This window comes from Coffea arabica, chromosome 5e (genome assembly GCF_036785885.1).
Source record: "Coffea arabica cultivar ET-39 chromosome 5e, Coffea Arabica ET-39 HiFi, whole genome shotgun sequence".
NCBI lineage: Eukaryota > Viridiplantae > Streptophyta > Magnoliopsida > Gentianales > Rubiaceae > Coffea > Coffea arabica.
Window position 1 is genome coordinate 44,546,203 of NC_092318.1, and position 21,208 is coordinate 44,567,410.

Below are 21,208 nucleotides of genomic sequence, written 5' to 3' on the forward strand. Positions count from 1 at the left end.
GGTTGTCCAGGCCACAAAGTGTAGGTAAGAGATTTTGGATTCGAACCTTTTCACTTACGCTAAAAAAATGTGCATGTTACTCGAAAAAAAAAAAAGAAAAAAAGTCAACATATGCAAGCTACCATTGAAATTTATGTTGTTCTATCCATTTCATCAAATAATTAGTTCCATTATTAACACTAAATCGTATAAAATACCTCATTTCCTGAAAAATGAAGATGTTGGCCAGTGGTCACGCTATCAATTCCATATATCTATGTCCAAATTGTCTTTTGGAGTTAGTAATTTACTAATTGGATAGGATTACCACATTAAAAGAAAGGGTACTTAAGCTAGATTTGAGAGTATTGCGTAACTAGTAAATTTTGGGTTTCTTTGATTTGGTAAATATACATGCTCTTTTATCCATTAGCCATTTTTCAATTCGAGCTTGTGAAATTTTTTTTTTACAGTTTACAGGTTCTAGGTTTTCAACATTAAAAATGTTGAAATTTGTCAATGCTATCTCAAACCATATACAACAGAAATATGAAGATTTCCCAATCAATTTTTTTTTTTCGGTGGGGGGTTTTCAATTGTTATGCAAACAAAATTAGGAGAATTCCAATCTCGCATTAGCAATGGCTTTTTTAAATTAAAAAAAAAAGATTTAGAAATGGTAGGGGTTAAACGTTGATCCGACCTATTTATTAAAAAAATTTCAAAAAATACATGATAAAGAGGGTATACCTCTTAATTTTGACTAAATAAAAATTTTATGAACTTTTAAATGATCTCAAAATGCTCCACACGTGTGATACCATGAAGGCGCTTGAGCTTTTAGCTCGAAATCTAGTCGTGTTTGCATTTTTTTTTTTTGTGCCATTTTTTGAGTACTGTTTTCTTTGAAATCACTTGAATGAACTAATTGTTATGTCTCATCGTATTGTATTGTGGATGATAGTATCTCGAGTTCTTTGAGGATGGTACAATTCCCAACTAATCATTAAGTTTAAAAAGCGTGATCAAACATCTTCAATCACTAGCGTGTTTTGTTATTATACAAAAAAAAAAAAAGCAATGGTTGCTTGTCGGTGGAGATTAATTCCAGTAAATTTAGAAGTCCAATCCCCCAATAATGGTAATGACAAGAAAGTCAAAATCAATTCCAATACACTACTTTCTTTTGGGAGCAAAACACTCACACAAAAATAGTAGTATATGGAATTTTCAAACTTCAAATTTCTAAATCGAAGACGCAAAAAGTGGACCCAAAAAAAAAGGATCAAAGTTGAGTTGAAGATTCAAAAGTGGACCCAAAAAAAGAAAAAGGATCAAATTTGACTTGAAATTTTCACTTCCCCATTCTTTGACTCAGTCCACTAATAATGGCTTTTCAATAAAGCCTCTGTATTACTAACTCCAAACTGAATCCGTCTGGATTAGCTGTTTTTTGGGGTATTTTTAAAAATTTTGCTGTAACAGAGTTTTTAGATTATATTTTGAAATATTTTCAGAAAATATTTTGAAATAATTAAGAGTAGAAGAGTTTCTAGAATATATTTTGAGATATTTTTTAAAATTTTAAAAAAATTTAAACTAATTTTTAGATTACCTTTTAGAGTACTTTTTAAAAATTTTTATTGTATTTGAAATAGTAATTTTTAAAAAACACTCCCATCCAAACATAGACGTTACAATAAAAATCTACAAACTCGATATATGGCAGCAATTATTTTCTCATTTCCATGAAATCAGATTCCAAAATGTGCAAATTATTTTGGAAAAAAAAAAAACCAAAGAAAAAGACAAAGACCCAATCACAAGTAAACACTCCCTGAAATTATTCAAAGCCCACTTAAAGAAACATTACTTCGATTAGAATGGCCCATATATTATTTTCCAACCCATGAACATTTCAGCCCATAAGAAACCCAATAGATAAATCCCATCACAACCCTCCATAAACCCTAGCTGCATCGCATAGAGAACATCGCTCTCTTTCTTTATATACCCCATCTCCTCTGCCCAGCTCTTCATTGATTCCTGTATTCCCTCTCCAATCCCAGCTCATAATTTTTTTTTTGGTTTTTTTTCTGGGTTTTTGTTTTCAATTTTTATTTACTTTCATCTTTGTAGATACCTTCGTTTCATGTTACTTTTCCAGCTTTTGTGTGCGGTGATGAGTATTTTGCTGGACTAGAGTTTCTGATCTGGGATTTCAAGCCCCAGTTTTGAAGAGAAACCCTTGGCTGTCTGAGCACATTAATTTAATTTCTTGATAAATCTTTTTTTTTTTCAAATTTTTTCTAGTGGGCTTAGGATGAAAATTTTAATTATCTTAGCGGATTTCTGTGAGATTATTCTTAATCAGTGATCTCATTGTTACACACACTGAAGCCCTCGTTTTAAGTTTTTTGTTTGGTTGCATTGCTTTTATTATAAGATCATTTTTTTAATTTAATATTGGTTTTTTTTCTTTCTTATTGGATAATGATGCTGTGATGAGATGAGCACCATATGGTGTTTTAGGGCAGTGGAAGTATCCGTGAGCCCATTTATCTAATGACTTCTCCTTCCACTGAGCATCATTTTTTTTCTTTCAATTATAATTTGTTTTGGTAGTTTAGGAGTAGAAAAATGGCGTCCATTACCAATTCTGGGGGATAAATCTGGTTCCTCTTGGTATAATGGCTCGGGCGCAATATCAATTGTGGTTATCCTGATTGATGGATAACTTTTGTAATGCCATTAGATCCTGGAAACGCCACTTATATTTTTTAGCTCTAGTTTTTTCCTTCATTTGATACTGCTGCATTTCTTTGCTTAATCTTCACAGGAATCTAAAAATTGTGAGAAAAGTTGAAAAGCTTTGGGGAACTTTTAGAATCAATCTTCAATTTTGTTTGGATGGAATTGTTGGCACAGTATTTGGACATGGGAGGAGGGAGACAGGGTATATGCTGCGGATCAATCTTCACCCCGGTTGCAGTTGGTGGGATCTGTAGCACCGTGGAGTCTACAGGTAAGGCTTTCCTGTTTAAATTTGTGGTGGGATGCATACTTATTGGCTGTTTGTTGTATTCAATTTCTCATTTGTGGGAATTCTTGTGTAGTTTCACTTGTTTAAATTAATACAAAGTAGTATTTTAGGTTCAGTCTGATGCTTTGTTTCTGGAAAGCTTCTCATTTCTATGTAGTTTAGTTTATGTGGACCGTGGTATATATCAGAATCTACCCATATCCTTGTCAATCGTAAAGGGTATATTTGACTTGGGATATGTTTTAGGTTCTCGATATTGTTGTAGTGCTAGAGTTTGAGCTACGATGCGGAATGGAATTTTGTGGCTTGTGTCTTGTGTATTACTCGGCCTTTGTTGTTATGACATGGTTATATTTGTGCCTAGTTATCTGGAAAATGGAAAGATGCTGGTTTTGGCTCAAGGAAAGTTTGGCTTGATTGGTTCTCTAATTGCACTAGTACTAAAGTTTCACTTAAAATAATGTGAGAATGAATTCTGGAGCATGTATCATATTTTTATTATAACTTGTGTTATTCGGCTCAACATTATTAACTTGAATTCGATAATATTACATTGATCACCACCGACGTCGTTATTGCTCCCGACGACACTCAATTTCAGATGACAAATCACTCTTTTCTTGGCTCTATTGGTATGCACTTTGAGCTCCAATTCACTACTTTCCAAATCCACCATCCCTTCTCCCTCTACATTGTAAACTGTAGAGGACCCTCTTCTGTTACTATGCCTTTTCAACATCGAAATACCCCTCGACTCAGTTGAAAATTGGCATTCCTTGTACGACCCACCAAGCTGCGAATGCAACGAATAGCTGTTGTTTTCGGTGTCAAAGAAGTGAAAGCTCCCATTAGTAGTAGTCTCGCTGCTGGCTGCTATGGATGGCCCCGGCCTCTGACAACTGCGGTGGTGCCAGCAGGCATGTGGTAGTTAATTGCTGACGTTTTACAGAACCTTGAAGTGAAAAATTAGTGTGGTTGGAAATATTTTGGATTTTTTTCTTTGTTCAAGTTTGGAAGAGCATGGGGGCCTGGGCTGGATTTAACAATATTCATCACGAGTGTGTTCTTGTTTGAGAGAAGAACGGGGCTGTGAAATTTCCCTTCTCTTCTCTTTCATGACTTTGTATATACGAAGTGTAACGAATGCAAGGTAGTACAAGGATTTGTGAAAAAAGAGAGACAAGGGAAATGGTTTGACTATGGGGGCTAATTACTTAGAATATTGACAAAAAAAAGAAAAGTTGAACACTTAGGGTTCTGACAGAAATGTGGTATTAATCTCCTGACACAATTTTTTTTTTTTTAAAAGATGTCAGCCCGGCAGCCCACCTGCAACAAGTAAAAAAAAACCTGACTCATTCATAAGTCGAGCCCGGCAGTCCACTTGCAACAAGTAAAAAAAAGAAAAAAGTCTTGACTCATATTCATAAGTCGACAAAAAAGGAAAAGGCTGGCGGAATCTCAAGAAACGTGTGTTCAGGAGCGGACTCTAGTCTGGTGAAAATTTACTCTAGTAGCTAGCTAGTAGTAGTGGTACCTGTATGATAATTAAGTTTCCAAGGGGAGCAAGTCTGGCGTGTGAAGAAATTTACCAGCTAAAACAAGCCATCCATTTTCAGCTAAGCAGCTAATGATCATTTATGATTTATCACTCCCTGACTGCCTTCTTCTGCTTCTGCTTGCTGCCTTCTCAGCTCTGACTTATCCCGTGCAGATACACCAGAGCCTCACAGTCATTTTGCTTTGCTACAAAATATAACACAATAAGTATATAGTAGTAGTAATTAATATACTTAGAAATATTACATTATAATTAAGTTCTTAATATATAGCCAGAAGGAAAAAAAAAGAAAAAAGAGAGCACTTAATTAGATAGCGAAAAAGTTCAGTCCGACATGTTATTTCAGATGGATGTTTCAGTTTAATCAGGGTTACGGTGAAATTCATGAAATTTTCTTTGAGTAAACTGATTTCAATCTCCTGCCCACTATTATGCAGTATAAATTAGAATCACACGAGTCCCATGAAGAAGTCTTTTTCAAAGTTAGTCGTAAAAAGAGGGTAATTTGATCGCATTAATCTTGAATCTATAAGAACCATGAACGGAATAATGAGACATATCATGAAGCTTATCTACCGTACAACCAATTCAATTACTGGTGTGTATATATATATATATATCACTTGCAAACTACAAATCAACTTCAAGCTATCTAGGAAATGAAAAGCCAGCGGGAAAATTTTTCACAAGAATGAATAATGTCGATAACATGTTGCATGCATGCTTGTATTCATTGTAGTCATGCAAGAGATTTCATCCTGTTTCAATGGATGGTACTTTTCTTCTTATTTTTTGCAAGCCTGATTAGAACTTGAAAGTATAAAAATTTTGACTCTCTTCTTCTAAGTTGAAGCAAGTTTTCTTTTCTTTCTTTCTTTCTTTTTTCCCCCTTTTTAGAAAGCATTTTTTTTATTGACAACCGATTTGTTCATTTAAATTCTTGATCATGGATTAATGTTCTAATTTTGCCTTCCCTCTCTTATAAACATAAACATGAAAGCTTGATATATATGAAGCAGCATGGGGTGTTAATGGATGAGAGTTGGAAACTTCATCCTTTCCCCATAACAGGAGAAAAGAAAAAATAAATCTTGAGGTCAGTCCCCTCTATCATGCGACCAAAAAGAAATAATGAAAATGGAAGTGTGGAAAAACTGAAACAAAGACTTGTGTGTCTAACGTGCTGCTTCTTTTTTTTTTTTTTTTTTTTCATTTCAAAAAGCGACATCTTCATGCTGCTCATTTTGGTGAAATTTGCTTAATTTCTGTATCGGTGATGAAGAGAACAAGTCATGAATATGAGTCCGCCAGCCAATGAATATGATTCCGCCAGCCTTTTCCTTTTTTCCTTTTTTGTCGACTTATGAATATGAGTCAGGTTTTTTTTTCAATAAAGATAAATAATAAAACAAAATAAAAGACACAAAAATTTACATTTGTCAAATTAACCTACATTCACGGGCGGAGAAGGAGCAAATCTTTCATTATGAAGAAGATATATAAAAGTCTTAGAAAAGTGGTTTTTAAGTCCAAAGGACACCTAATACCAAAATACAATAGAGTTTAAAAGATTTAACTAAACAAAAGGTTTAATGACTCAAAAGTCCAAATAACCTACTAATACTCTCTTGGTTCGGTGCGTTTAATTTCATCATACGAGTCTTTTATTTATAGGAAACAAAGGAATGCTTTTCTTAAACTTCTGCCGATGTGGGATAAGGGAGAAACTCCCTTATGCATTATCGATGTGGGACACACTACATCAACAAATTTGTTATTACCGATGTGGAGCAATTTTATTATTATCGATATTGGGGACACGCCAAGGTGGAGATTTTTTGATGTGGCGTGTCCCACATCGGTAGTGCATAAGGGAGGTTTTCCCTTATTCCACATCGGCAGAAGTTTAAGGAAAGCCTTCTTTTGTGTCCTATAAATAAAGGGCTCTTATGATGGAGTTAAGCACACTAAACCAAGAGAGCATTAGTGGGTTATTTGGATCTTTGGGTCATTAAATCTTTTGTTTAATTAAATCTTTTGAACTCTCTTGTGTTTTAGTATTAGGTGTCTTTTGGGTTTAAGAACCACTTTCCTAAGGATTTTGTATATCTTCTTCATAGTGAAAGATTTGCTCTTCCTCCGTCCGTGGACGTAGGTCAATTTGACCGAACCACGTAAATTTCTGTGTTTTTTATTTTGCTTTGTTATTTGTTTTTATTGAGTTGCCACAACCCTTTTATATGGTCGGTTTTACCGCCTAAGTATTATATGACTGGTATCTATCGCCTAATTATTATATGGTCGGTTATACTGCCTATTTTGTTCTAATTTTAGTTTGCTAATTCTTGAGCCAGTCCTAACAAACTGATGCAGACTGGTTGTCGGGCTCTGTCAGCTCGGCAGCCTGTTATATTTAAAAAAAAAAAAAAATTGTGTTAGGAGTCCGGCACCAATGGATTGATATCACATTTCTGTCAAAACAATAAGTGTTCGACTTTTCTTTTTTTTTTTTGTCAATATTCTAAGTAATTAGCCCTAGTTGTGCCTTATTAGCACGACGGGCATGGAGGGAGAAAAGTCTGTGCTAGAATCATAGTTGATGGAATTTTTGTTTAAATACCATTATATTCTAAGGAATTAGTCTCATTTAATTTATTTATTTTAAAAAGTGCCTGCTGTGATAGACAGGTGGTCATACAATTGTTTTTAGTGGTAAGGACCAAAATGTAAATAATGGTGAACCTTTTTTGAGCGCGGCCAAGAAGCGGTACCGCGTGGTTAATGGATACGATGGGCACTTATTTACATTTTGATCCCTCCCGTCTAACAGGCATGTTTGGGCACTAAATACAACAGGCATGTTTGGGCACTTTTGAAAAAATAAATAAATCAAATGGTCCGCTATGTCTAATTGAAGAAAGCTCCACCTGTAGGAGAATACCACATACATGGCCCGCTAAATAGTTTGTGGACTGTCTTACAGTACGTGGGATCCACATATTGTGAGCCTTGCAAGACTAAAAAAGAGTTGAGATCTGGTTATTTTTTTAAAATATATATATATCTATATATATATATATACATGAAGGGACGAAAAGCATAGCAGTTCTTAGATTATTTTAAAAAATAAAAATTGCTTGTTGTGTCTTATCAGCATGGCGGTATTTCTTATTGGGTTGTTGTGCTTGGTCACCATGGCAACCAAGAATAATTTAAAGAAAAAATGTAGCAGTTGGACTAATTGTTGATCAATGGCTAAATCAATCGTTAGTACCAACGGCTAATATATTATGGGCTTGGGGGCAATTTTTAAAAAATTATTCTTGGCTGTTGTACTTGTAGCACAGTGACCCATCAACAAATAAAAAAAAAAGAAAAGAAATAGTCTGTCTTATTGATAAGGCACGGTAGGACTAATTATTCATAATATTGTCAAAAAAATCGGACACTTATGGCTCTGACAATGATTTAGTATTAAATTATTACTGTCGGACTGTGTCAATCCTGCAGTAAAAGCAAAAAAAAACTTTTTAAACAGCATTGGCACAGTTCACACTTCACAGTCAATCAAAAAAAATTTTTTTTTAAAATAAATTGACTGTTAGCCCGGTAGCAGCGGCAAAAAGTCAAAAAAAAAAAGAAAACTACCGTCTAATCAAGTCAGGAGGTTTCACTAATGGGTCGTCGTCCTTCTGTCATTAAATGGTGCCATTTGAAGCTTTTGATTCTCATCTGGCTCTGCTTTCTACCTCAAAAAGATTCGATTTTTGGCTCGGATTCGGATGCATCAGCTCTCCTGGAGTCCAAGGCCTTAGTTATGGACCCCTCTGGACTGCTCTCCAGCTGGGATTCAAGCAAAGCTTCTGATCACTGCTCCTGGTCCGGTGTCGCTTGCGACTCCACTTCTTGCGTAGTGGCTTTAAATATCGGCGGCGGCGGCGGAGGTGGAGGTAATTCGGGCTCGGTTTCTTGTGCTAGAATTTCTCAATTTCCACTGTATGGGTCTGGAATTAGAAGGGCTTGCTCAAATACTAATGTTAAAATTTCTGGTAAATTGCCACTTGTCGTGTCCAAATTGTCCGAACTTCAGGTCTTGTCACTGCCATTCAACAAATTGAGTGGTGAAATTCCTGGTCTGGATAAACTGGAAGTTCTTGATCTTGAGGGCAATTATTAACTGGGCCTTTGTCGCTTCAGTTTAAGGGTTTGAGGAACTTGAGGGTTCTGAATTTGGGTTTAATGGGATCGTAGGGGGGATCCCAGATTCGTTCTCAAATTGTTTGGAGGTGGCTTTTTTTTTAACTTTTTGCAGCTGCTGCCGGACTGTGCGATTTAAAAAAAAAAAAACTTTTGACTGACTGCTGGGTTGTGTCAGTGCTGTTTTTTTTTTCAAAAAATTTTTTTTGCTTTTGCTACTGGTTGACACAGTCCATTAATGATAAGAAATTTAACCTACTGCACTTATACAAGAAATTAAGAAATAAAAGCTCCTTAGGTTGTAGTATCCCTAACTACTCATGCAAGTGTTATATTTGGATCATTGAGTACTACATCTAGGCTAATTATGGTGTAATTTCCTTATGCATTTGAATCCTACTTTCGTAGTGAATCAATTATACTTATAACTAATCCATACATATTCTCATGGTTATGAAATTAGCTACAAGTTCATTTCTTCAGTGAAATTACATGAAATGAATCACTAAAAATCACATAGGTGCACCTCTACTTTCGTGAGTGTACTCCCTATGTTTAGCACTTCTTGAACTAATGTTAAATCTCAATTTTCATTGCAGAAATAACACCTTAGATAATCACAATTAATGGTATCAGATTAATCATGATTTAAAGAGCCAAAGTACTAAATAATTTGCTCAAATCATAGCAGTCAAATAGCCAAATAATAAGCACTAACAATCATAGAAAGTTCAACCAAACCCAAGGTATAAACTTTAAAGACACATATTAAATATAAAATCCAAAACTTGTATATTAGCTAAACTTGGAATCAAGTACAAAAGATAAAGAGTTGGAAAGGAATGTAACCCATGTCACTTGAGCTCATCATCTTGCCTTCTTCATCTCTATCTTAATCCTAGTCTAGCAATATAAAAGAGTGGATGAACTATACTAGCTAAACTATCCTACACTAAGAAAATGGAAGAACTACATTTCTGCACTCTTCAAGATTCTCCCGTATGATCCTCTGAAAATTTTTTTAGATCTCCCAAATGTCTCTGCATATAAGCTGATGAAAAGCTCCTCTCTAGTCCAAATTTGTTGATCTAAGGATTCTCAAATCTGAAATTGTTAAGATAGTCAATAACAAATGTTTTTGACTTGAAAATAAGCCATCTTTATTGCCCTCTTGTCTTCTGAGGCATGTGCACCGAATTCTCTTGCAGATTGTAGTTGGAAAGTAGTTTGAACACAAGAGAATTGACTGAGCAAATTGCAGAATTGCGGCCAGAAAACGCGCCTACACAAAACGCGGTTACAAGTCACGTTTTGTGTACTCGCGTATTCACTTTGGCCTTACTTCATCTGCGATTTTCTCTATCATAAAGGCCGAACTGGCTTTTGTGGAAAACACAAAAGTTGTAGCCCTTTGAGTTAGCTTTCCAATGCTTCAAGAATAATCCAAATCTGAGCTTTGTAGCCTGAGATATGATCGAAATACTAAACACTGGTCAGAGCCCTGTTTTCCACTTTGGACAGCTGAGTTGAATTTCGGTATTTCAACTTTTGGACTATGAAAACGGCTGAATTGGACTTTTATGTCTTCATACCAAATGTAGATATATCTCTTAGCTTCAAATTGGTATAAAGATCACCTTGATCCGATCTGTGTAGCTCCAGATATAGTCAAAATACCAAAATGTATCAGAGTTGTCAAACCTGACTTTTCTTGATTCAAATTGCATTTTTCCTTTTACACTTCATATTTTATTTTCACCACTTTAATCCATCTTCAATCATCCAAATATCTTCTCAATGCACTTCATTTGATGATTGAATCATTAAACCTACAAAATATGAAGTTTTTACCATAAAAATCCATAAAATGTAATGTTTAGCCACTTTAATATAAAATGTAATTTTTTACCAAAACCTTAGTTATTTTACTTATAAAACTAAATAATTAAACCAAAATTAACTAGTAAAACACACTAAAAAATACGTAAAATATATTCTTATCAAATACCCCCACACTTGAACCATTGCTTGTCCTCAAGCAATAAGAAATACAAAACAACAATGATCCAAAATTTGAAAATAAACATATGTAGCATTTGAACTTCATTTCCTCAAAACAAAGTAAATAACCATTATGCAATTATTCAATTAAGTTCAAGTACTCATAATATCAAGTAAAGGAGAGCCAATTATACCGTAATTATAACAAGTTTAATTCAATTTTTCATCCTTAACCAATTTCATACGCAAGTAACTCATATGGTCAATAATATGCTTCCTAAACTCATGATCATTTCTTATTCAAATTTAAAAAGGGATTTATTTATATAATATAGCTAAATATTACTTAAGTTGTGAAAGTATCTTTTTATGCGAGGATCGACATTTTTAGATGAAGATCACCGATTACTTAACACTTCACATACTTAAGATACTTTGCATACTCTTAATTCAAGTACCGTTTTACGCGAAAGTCGACATTTTTAGATGAAAACACCCGGTTACTAAGTACAAGAATCATTGGAGTAGAACAAATCTTATTCTCTTTTTTTTTCTTCATTTTTTCATTTTTCATTTTTTTCATTTTTTTCATTTTTTTTATTTTTTAATAAAGATAATAACATTCCCTTGAAAGCATAATCATGAGAAGAGTATTGCAATTATTGACCATATTTATCACTTAACTTATAAAATCAAATAAAGCGAAGAAATTTCATCAAATATGCAAAAAAAATATTGGCATAATTTTCTCCACTTTAAAAGATATACTTTTCTACAAATGCAAAAATTATAATCAGATAATAGTCATTTCCAAGTTGAGTGAGAAAAGAAATTTCCAAATCACATATATTTATCTCAAATGTAGAAGAAATTTGAACTTCTAATGGTATGAAACTTGTTACCCCTTTGGGTAAAATTGAAAAAATTTGAAACTTTTTGGGGCAAGTTTGCAAATTTGGACAGGATTTAACACAAGTCCAATATTTACAACTAATAAGTCAATCACATACAATGTATATAATCTCAATTCTTCCCCCCACACTTAACATACACATTGTCCTCAATGTGTAAAAAGTAAAATCAAGATAAAGAAAAGCAATACTCCCCTATTGTTGTGATTGAATATGAAGCTTCAAGGTACATTGTGCGCCTGTCTTCATCACTTCAAGAGTTCCATTTGATAACCATTAGTGATATAAATCTAAAAATGGAAAATGAGAAACAAAAGTGATAACAAAGGTTTAATAAAACTAAACGGCGATTCGTAACTTCAATCCTTTGTTTTGATGGTGTACCTATAGAAAATCCACAATAAGCCACTCAAGGTACAAGAAAATATACGAGGAAAAGAAAAGAACCAAAGATCCTGCATTTTTTTTTTTTTTTTAAAATGTGCTCAGAAAACGTGGCTTAACAAAACGTGCCATAAAGCTGCGTTTTTTAAGTCGCGTTTCCTTCACTAATCTTGCAGGATTGAAAACACGGTTCTTTGAGAAAACGCGACTTGGAGGCGCGTTTTCTAAGCCGCGTTTTTAGTTTGATCCAGGCTTGAAAACGCGACTGCCATCAAAACGCGACTTGAAGTCGCGTTTTAAGGGCGCGTTTCCTGTTCTGCAGGTGCAGAATTACATCCCAACAAGCTAAAAAATATCGAATTACACCCGTTCACTGCAAGTATACAGATCAACTAGTAGTTTAGGGTATATATCGGGTCGATCCCACAGGGAAGAGTGAACAATTACCGGTATTACTAAAACTTCTCTATTATTTAGACTATCAATGAATTATAACAAATTTAACCTACTGAAATTATACAAAATAACAAATAAAAGCTCCTTAAGTTATAGTATCCCTAACTACTCATGCAAGTGTTATATTTGGATCATTGAGTACTACATCTAGGCTAATTATGGTGTAATTTCCTTATGCATTTGAATCCTACTTTCGTAGTGAATCAATTATACTTATAACTAATCCATACCTATTCTCATGGTTATGAAATTAGCTACAAGTTCATTTCTTCAGTGAAATTACATGAAATGAATCACTAAAAACCACATAGGTGCACCTCTACTTTCGTGAGTGTACTCCCTATGTTTAGCACTTATTGAACTAATGTTAAATCTCAATTTTCATTGCAGAAATAACAACTTAGATAATCACAATTAATGGTACCAGATTAATCATGATTTAAAGAGCTAAAATGCTAAATAACTTGCTCAAATCATAACAATCAAATAACCAAATAATAAACATTAACAATCATAGAAAGTTCAACCAAACCCAAGGTATAAACTTTAAAGACACATAATGAACACAAAATCCAGAACTTGCATATTAACTAAATTTGGAATCAAGTACAAAAGATAAAGATTTGGAAGGAATACAACCCTTGTCATATGAGTTTTCTTCCTTACCTTCTTCATCCTCCATCTTCTTCTTTATCTAGCTAATAACAAGAATGGATGAACTATACTACTCTATACTAAGCTAAACTAATACTAAGAGAATGGAAAAACTACATTTTTGCAGACTCCAAGCTTCTCTCGTATGTTCCTTCCAGACCTCCCTCTGATTGCTCTCTATAAAAAACTGATATGAGGTGCCTTTCCACTGGTCCAAAATTTCTGCTATGATTCTCCAAATCTGAATTTGTTAAGGAAGTCAAAAATAATGGCTTTTGACTTGGAATAAGCCATATTGTATGCTCTTTGTCTTCTGAAGCATTTGCACCGAATTCCCTTGCATCTTATAGCTGGAAAGTGGTATGAACACAAGAGAAATGGCTGAGTCAAATTGCAGAATTGCGGCCAGAAAACGCGCCTACATAAAACGCGGTTACAAGTCACGTTTTGTGTACTCGCGTATTCACTTTGTCCTTACTTCAACTGCGATTTTCTCTATCATAAAGGCTGAACTGGCTTTTGTGGAAAACACCAAAGTTGTAGCCCTTTGAGTTAGCTTTACAATGCTCTAAAAATCATCCAGATCGGAGCATTGTAGCCTGAGATATGACCAAAATACTAAAGACTGGTCAGAACTCTGTTTTCCACTTTGGACAGCTGAGTTGAATTTCGGTATTTCAACTTTTGGACTATGAAAACGGCTGAATTGGACTTTGATGTCTTCATACCAAATGTAGATCTCTTTCTTAGCTTTAAATTGGTGTAAAGATCACCTCAATCCGATCAGTGTAGCTCCAGATATAGTCAAAATACCAAAACGTGTCAGAGTTGTCAAACCTGACTTTTCTTGATTCAAATTGCATTTTTCCTTTTACACTTCATATTTTATTTTCACCACTTTAATCCATCTTCAATCATCCAAATATCTTCTCAATGCACTTCATTTGATGATTGAATCATTAAACCTACAAAATATGAAATTTTTATCATAAAAATCCATAAAATGCAATGTTTAGCCACTTTAATATAAAATGTAGTTTTTTTACCAAAACCTTAGTTATTTTACTTATAAAACTAAATAATTAAACCAAAATTAACTAGTAAAACACACTAAAAAATACGTAAAATATATTCTTATCAAATACCCCAACACTTGAACCATTGCTTGTTCTCAAGCAATAAGAAATACAAACCAACAATGATCCAAAATTTGAAAATAAACATATGTAGCATTTCAACTTCATTTCCTCAAAACAAAGTAAATAACCATTATGCAATTATTCAATTAAGTTCAAGTACTCATGAATAATTGGCTCTCCTTTACTTGATATTATGAGTACTTGAACTTAATTGAATAATTGCATAATGGTTATTTACTTTGTTTTGAGGAAATGAAGTTCAAATGTTACATATGTTTATTTTCAAATTTTGAATCATTGTTGTTTTGTATTTCTTATTGCTTGAGGACAAGCAATGGTTCAAGTGTGGGGGTATTTGATAAGAATATATTTTACGTATTTTTTAGTGTGTTTTACTAGTTAATTTTGGTTTAATTATTTAGTTTTATAAGTAAAATAACTAAGGTTTTGGTAAAAAAACTACATTTTATATTAAAGTGGCTAAACATTGCATTTTATGGATTTTTATGATAAAAATTTCATATTTTGTAGGTTTAATGATTCAATCATCAAATGAAGTGCATTGAGAAGATATTTGGATGATTGAAGATGGATTAAAGTGGTGAAAATAAAATATGAAGTGTAAAAGGAAAAATGCAATTTGAATCAAGAAAAGTCAGGTTTGACAACTCTGACACGTTTTGGTATTTTGACTATATCTGGAGCTACACTGATCGGATTGAGGTGATCTTTACACCAATTTAAAGCTAAGAAAGAGATCTACATTTGGTATGAAGACATCAAAGTCCAATTCAGCCGTTTTCATAGTCCAAAAGTTGAAATACCGAAATTCAACTCAGCTGTCCAAAGTGGAAAACAGAGTTCTGACCAGTCTTTAGTATTTTGGTCATATCTCAGGCTACAAAGCTCCGATCTGGATGATTTTTAGAGCATTGGAAAGCTAACTCAAAGGGCTACAACTTTGGTGTTTTCCACAAAAGCCAGTTCAGCCTTTATGATAGAGAAAATCGCAGTTGAAGTAAGGACAAAGTGAATACGCGAGCACACAAAACGTGACTTGTAACCGCGTTTTATGTAGGCGTGTTTTCTGGCCGCAATTCTGCAATTTGACTCAGCCATTTCTCCTGTGTTCATACCACTTTCCAGCTATAAGATGCAAGGGAATTCGGTGCACATGCTTCAGAAGACAAAGAGCATACAACATGGCTTATTCCAAATCAAAAGCCATTATTTTTTACTTCCTTAACAAATTCAGATTTGGAGAATCATAGCAGAAATTTTGGACCAGTGGAAAGGCACCTCATATCAGTTTTATATAGAGAGCAATCAGAGGGAGGTCTGGAAGGAACATACGAGAGAAGCTTGGAGTCTGCAAAAATGTAGTTTTTCCATTCTCTTAGTATTAGTTTAGCTTAGTATAGAGTAGTATAGTTCATCGATTCTTGTTATTAGCTAGATAAAGAAGAAGATGGAGGATGAAGAAGGCAAGGAAGAAAACTCATGTGACAAGGGTTGTATTCCTTCCAAATCTTTATCTTTTGTACTTGATTCCAAATTTAGTTAATATGCAAGTTCTGGATTTTGTGTTCATTATGTGTCTTTAAAGTTTATACCTTGGGTTTGGTTGAACTTTCTATGATTGTTAATGTTTATTATTTGGTTATTTGATTGCTATGATTTGAGCAAGTTATTTAGCACTTTAGCTCTTTAAATCATGATTAATCTGGTACCATTAATTGTGATTATCTAAAGTGTTATTTCTGCAATGAAAATTGAGATTTAACATTAGTTCAATAAGTGCTAAACATAGGGAGTACACTCACGAAAGTAGAGGTGCACCTATGTGATTTTTAGTGATTCATTTCATGTAATTTCACTGAAGAAATGAACTTGTAGCTAATTTCATAACCATGAGAATAGGTATGGATTAGTTATAAGTATAATTGATTCACTACGAAAGTAGGATTCAAATGTATAAGGAAATTACACCATAATTAGCCTAGATGTAGTACTCAATGATCCAAATATAACACTTGCATGAGTAGTTAGGGATACTACAACCTATGGAGCTTTTATTTGTTATTTTGTATAATTTCATTAGGTTAAATTTGTTATAATTCATTGATAGTCTAAATAATAGAGAAGTTTTGGTAATACCGGTAATTGTTCACTAAAAACGCGGCTTAGAAAACGCGCCTCCAAGTCGCGTTTTCTCAAAGAACCGCGTTTTCAATCCTGCAAGATTGGTGAAGGAAACGCGACTTCAAAAACGCAGTTTTATGGCACGTTTTGTTAAGCCACGTTTTCTGAGCACATTTTTTTTAAAAAAAAAAAAAAAAGAAAAAATGCAGGATCTTTGGTTCTTTTCTTTTCCTCGTATATTTTCTTGTACCTTGAGTGGCTTATTGTGGATTTTCTATAGGTACACCATCAAAACAAAGGATTGAAGTTACGGATCGCCGTTTAGTTTTATTAAACCTTTGTTATCACTTTTGTTTCTCATTTTCCATTTTTAGGTTTATATCACTAATGGTTATCAAATGGAACTCTTGAAGTGATGAAGACAGGCGCACAATGTACCTTGAAGCTTCATATTCAATCACAATAATAGGGGAGTATTGCTTTTCTTTATCTTGATTTTACTTTTTACACATTGAGGACAATGTGTATGTTAAGTGTGGGGGGAAGAATTGAGATTATATACATTGTATGTGATTGACTTATTAGTTGTAAATATTGGACTTGTGTTAAATCCTGTCCAAATTTGCAAACTTGCCCCAAAAAGTTTCAAATTTTTTCAATTTTACCCAAAGGGGTAACAAGTTTCATACCATTGGAAGTTCAAATTTCTTCTACATTTGAGATAAATATATGTGATTTGGAAATTTCTTTTCTCACTCAACTTGGAAATGACTATTATCTGATTATAATTTTTGCATTTGTAGGAAAGTATATCTTTTAAAATGGAGAAAATTATGCCAATATTTTTTTGCATATTTGATGAAATTTCTTCGCTTTATTTGATTTTATAAGTTAAGTGATAAATATGGTCAATAATTGCAATACTCTTCTCATGATTATGCTTTCAAGGGAATGTTATTATCTTTACTAAAAAATAAAAAAAAATGAAAAAAATGAAAAATGAAAAATTGAAGAAAAAAAAAAGGGAATAAGATTTGTTCTACTCCAATGATTCTTGTACTTAGTAATCGGGTGTCTTCATCTAAAAATGTCGACTTTCGCGTAAAACGGTACTTGAATTAAGAGTATGCAAAGCATCTTAAGTATGTGAAGTGTTAAGTAACCGATGATCTTCATCTAAAAATGTCGATTCTCGCGTAAAAAGATACTTTCACAACTTAAATAATATTTAGCTATATTATATAAATAAATCCCTTTTTAAATTTGAATAAGAAATGATTATGAGTTTAGGAAGCATATTATTGACCATATGAGTTACTTGCGTATGAAATTGGTTAAGGATGAAAAATTGAATTAAACTTGTTATAATTACGGTATAATTGGCTCTCCTTTACTTGATATTATGAGTACTTGAACTTAATTGAATAATTGCATAATGGTTATTTACTTTGTTTTGAGGAAATGAAGTTCAAATGCTACATATGTTTATTTTCAACTTTTGGATCATTGTTGTTTTGTATTTCTTATTGCTTGAGGACAAGCAATGGTTCAAGTGTGGGGGTATTTGATAAGAATATATTTTACGTATTTTTTAGTGTGTTTTACTAGTTAATTTTGGTTTAATTATTTAGTTTTATAAGTAAAATAACTAAGGTTTTGGTAAAAAACTACATTTTATATTAAAGTGGCTAAACATTGCATTTTATGGATTTTTATGGTAAAAACTTCATATTTTGTAGGTTTCATGATTCAATCATCAAATGAAGTGCATTGAGAAGATATTTGGATGATTGAAGATGGATTAAAGTGGTGAAAATAAAATATGAAGTGTAAAAGGAAAAATGCAATTTGAATCAAGAAAAGTCAGGTTTGACAACTCTGACACGTTTTGGTATTTTGACTATATCTGGAGCTACACTGATCGGATTGAGGTGATCTTTACACCAATTTAAAGCTAAGAAAGAGATCTACATTTGGTATGAAAACATCAAAGTCCAATTCAGTCGTTTTCATAGTCCAAAAGTTGAAATACCGAAATTCAACTCAGCTGTCCAAAGTGGAAAATAGAGTTCTGACCAGTCTTTAGTATTTTGGTCATATCTCAGGTTACAAAGCTCCGATCTGGATGATTTTTAGAGCATTGGAAAGCTAACTCAAAGGACTACAACTTTGGTGTTTTCCACAAAAGCCAGTTCAGCCTTTATGATAGAGAAAATCGCAGTTGAAGTAAGGACAAAGTGAATACGCGAGTACACAAAACGTGACTTGTAACCGCGTTTTGTGTAGGCGCGTTTTCTGGCCGCAATTCTGCAATTTGCTCAGTCAATTCTCTTATGTTCAAACTACTTTCCAGCTACAATCTGCAAGAGAATTCGATGCACATGCCTCAGAAGACAAGAGAGCAATAAAGATGGCTTATTTTCAAGTCAAAAACATTTGTTATTGACTATCTTAACAATTTCAGATTTGAGAATCCTTAGAGCAGCAAATTTGGACTAGAGAGGAGCTTTTCATCAGCTTATATGCAGAGACATTTGGGAGATCTGAGGACATTGGGAATCATACGGGGGAGAGAGCTTGAAGTGCAGAATTGTAGTTCTTCCATTTCCTTTGTGTAGTATAGTTTAGCTAGTTAGTTCATCCACTCTTGTATATTGCTAGATTAGGATGAAGATTGAGATGAAGAAGGAGGAGTTGAAGCTCATGTGACAAGGGTTATCTCTTCTCCAATTCTTTATCGTTTGTACTTGATTCCAAATTTAGTTAATATGTAATTTCTGGATTTTATGTTATTTATGTGTCTTTAAAGTTTATACCTTGGGTTTGGTTGAACTTTCTATGATTGTTAGTGCTTATTATTTGGCTATTTAACTGCTATGATTTGAGCAAGTTATTTAGCACTTTGGCTCTTTAAATCATGATTAATCTGGTACCATTAATTCTGATTATCTAAGGTGTTATTTCTGCAATGAAAATTGAGATTTAACATTAGTTCAAGAAGTGCTAAACATAGGGAGTACACTCACGAAAGTAGAGGTGCACCTATGTGGTTTTTAGTGATTAATTTCATGTAATTTCAATGAAAAAAGAACTTGTAGCTAATTTCATAACCATGAGAATAGATATGGATTAGTTATAAGTATAATTGATTCACTACGAAAGTAGGATTCAAATGCATAAGGAAATTACACCATAATTAGCCTAAATGTAGTATTCAATGATCCAAATATAACACTTGCATGAGTAGTTAGGGATACCACAACCCAAGGAGCTTTTATTTCTTAATTTCTTGTATAAGTGCAGTAGGTTAAATTTCTTATCATTAATTGATAGTCTAAATAATAGGAAAGCTTTAGTAATACCGGTAATTGTTCACTCTTCCCTGTGGGATCGACCCGATATATACCCTAAACTACTAGTTGACCTGTATACTTGCAGTGAACGGGTGTAATTTGGTTTTTTTAACTTGTACGTATATAAAATACCCGTCAAGTTGGTGTAATAATAATATAATTGTCACTAACCAATTTCCATTAATTAATCCTACTTGCGTACATAACAGATAAGTGGCAAACAAAATTCACATCTATTTTAACTTTTTACCTTCATCCAATCCTATTTTCCTTTACATTCTATTCTAACCTCTGGTTTTATATAATGATGGGGAAACCAAAAGGCAACCCCAAAAATTCGGCCTTTTGGTAATTTTTTTTTTGGTGAATTGAGTTGCCATTTTATTTACAATCCAGCATCAATCTAGTCCTTTTCTTAATGTCCTCATAAATCTATTGTATATGCATCTCACGCACCTTCGTCTTCTTCAAGGAACTTACACATTAGACCATGTTAACATTAGCCCATAACCCCATCCCACCCCATGCAGAACATGGCTCCAAAGGCTGACAAAGGCCCCTGGCTCTTTTGTTTTTTTTGACTACTTGTTCCCTGCCGTGCCTAGTCAGCACGGTTGGGGATAGGCTGATTTTAAAAAAAAAAAATTGCGCGCTGACCGCACTGAAATTTTTACAGAGGTTCTGATCGGCTAACACCATCTAGCATAGGATGAGCATGATGAGGTTTTTTTTTCTATTTTGAATATACTATGGGGAGGGTTGGGTTGGGTTGGGTGGTACGGGGGAGGAAGTGTAAGGAAGAGGTCTTTGGTTCAAGTCCTCCTGTTTACACTAAAAAAAAAACATAATACAAGATGTTTTCAGTAAGTTTGGGACATACTACAGGAGGGATGCATGCATTTCGGAAAACAACTTCAGTAAGTTTGGAAGGGAAGTTGTTTTCCATAAGATGAGTGAAAATATTTTACATAGGAAAATATTTTCAGTAACTTTTGTGTAACCAAACACGGGAAATTAGGAAAATATTTTCCTAAAAAACATTTTCACCCAAAACAAACGGACCCTTAGTGTGGTTGGAAATATTTTGGATTTTTTTCTTTGTTCAAGTTTGGAAGGGCATGGGGGCGGGGGCTGGATTTAACAATATTCATCACGAGTGTGGAGCTTGTTTGAGTGAAGAATGGGGTGGATGGGGCTGTGAAATTTCCCTTTTCTTCTCTTTCAAGACTTTGTATATATGAAGTGTAACGAATGAAAGGTAGTAGGGTAATTACTTAGAATATTAGCAAAAAAAGAGAAAAGTCGGATACTTATTGTTTTGACAGGAGTGTGGTATTAATGTGTCAGCTCGGCACTTGACACAACTTTTTTTTTTAAAGCCCGACAGC

At 33.7% G+C, this 21,208-nt stretch overlaps 1 long non-coding RNA gene and 4 other non-coding genes across 6 annotated transcripts; all 5 read left to right on the forward strand.

Annotated features, from left to right (window-relative positions):
* Positions 1–1,932: 1,932 nt before the first annotated feature.
* Positions 1,933–19,280, forward strand: LOC113743671 (uncharacterized). Of its 2 annotated transcripts, none has more exons than XR_003461159.2 (2): positions 1,933–3,004; positions 18,207–19,280. It is a non-coding gene; the product is annotated as an uncharacterized lncRNA (long non-coding RNA). The 2 variants fall into 2 exon arrangements; XR_003461158.2 differs by lacking the exon at positions 18,207–19,280 and adding an exon at positions 14,857–15,915.
* Positions 2,150–2,247, forward strand: LOC113688668 (small nucleolar RNA Z157/R69/R10). Its single transcript, XR_003448033.1, has one exon. It is a non-coding gene; the product is annotated as a small nucleolar RNA Z157/R69/R10 (small nucleolar RNA).
* Positions 2,294–2,382, forward strand: LOC113688669 (small nucleolar RNA R11/Z151). The gene has a single exon (XR_003448034.1). It is a non-coding gene; the product is annotated as a small nucleolar RNA R11/Z151 (small nucleolar RNA).
* LOC113688670 (small nucleolar RNA Z152/R70/R12) lies at positions 2,475–2,569 on the forward strand. Its single transcript, XR_003448035.1, has one exon. It is a non-coding gene; the product is annotated as a small nucleolar RNA Z152/R70/R12 (small nucleolar RNA).
* Positions 2,632–2,758, forward strand: LOC113688678 (small nucleolar RNA snoR80). Its single transcript, XR_003448043.1, has one exon. It is a non-coding gene; the product is annotated as a small nucleolar RNA snoR80 (small nucleolar RNA).
* Positions 19,281–21,208: the final 1,928 nt, after the last annotated feature.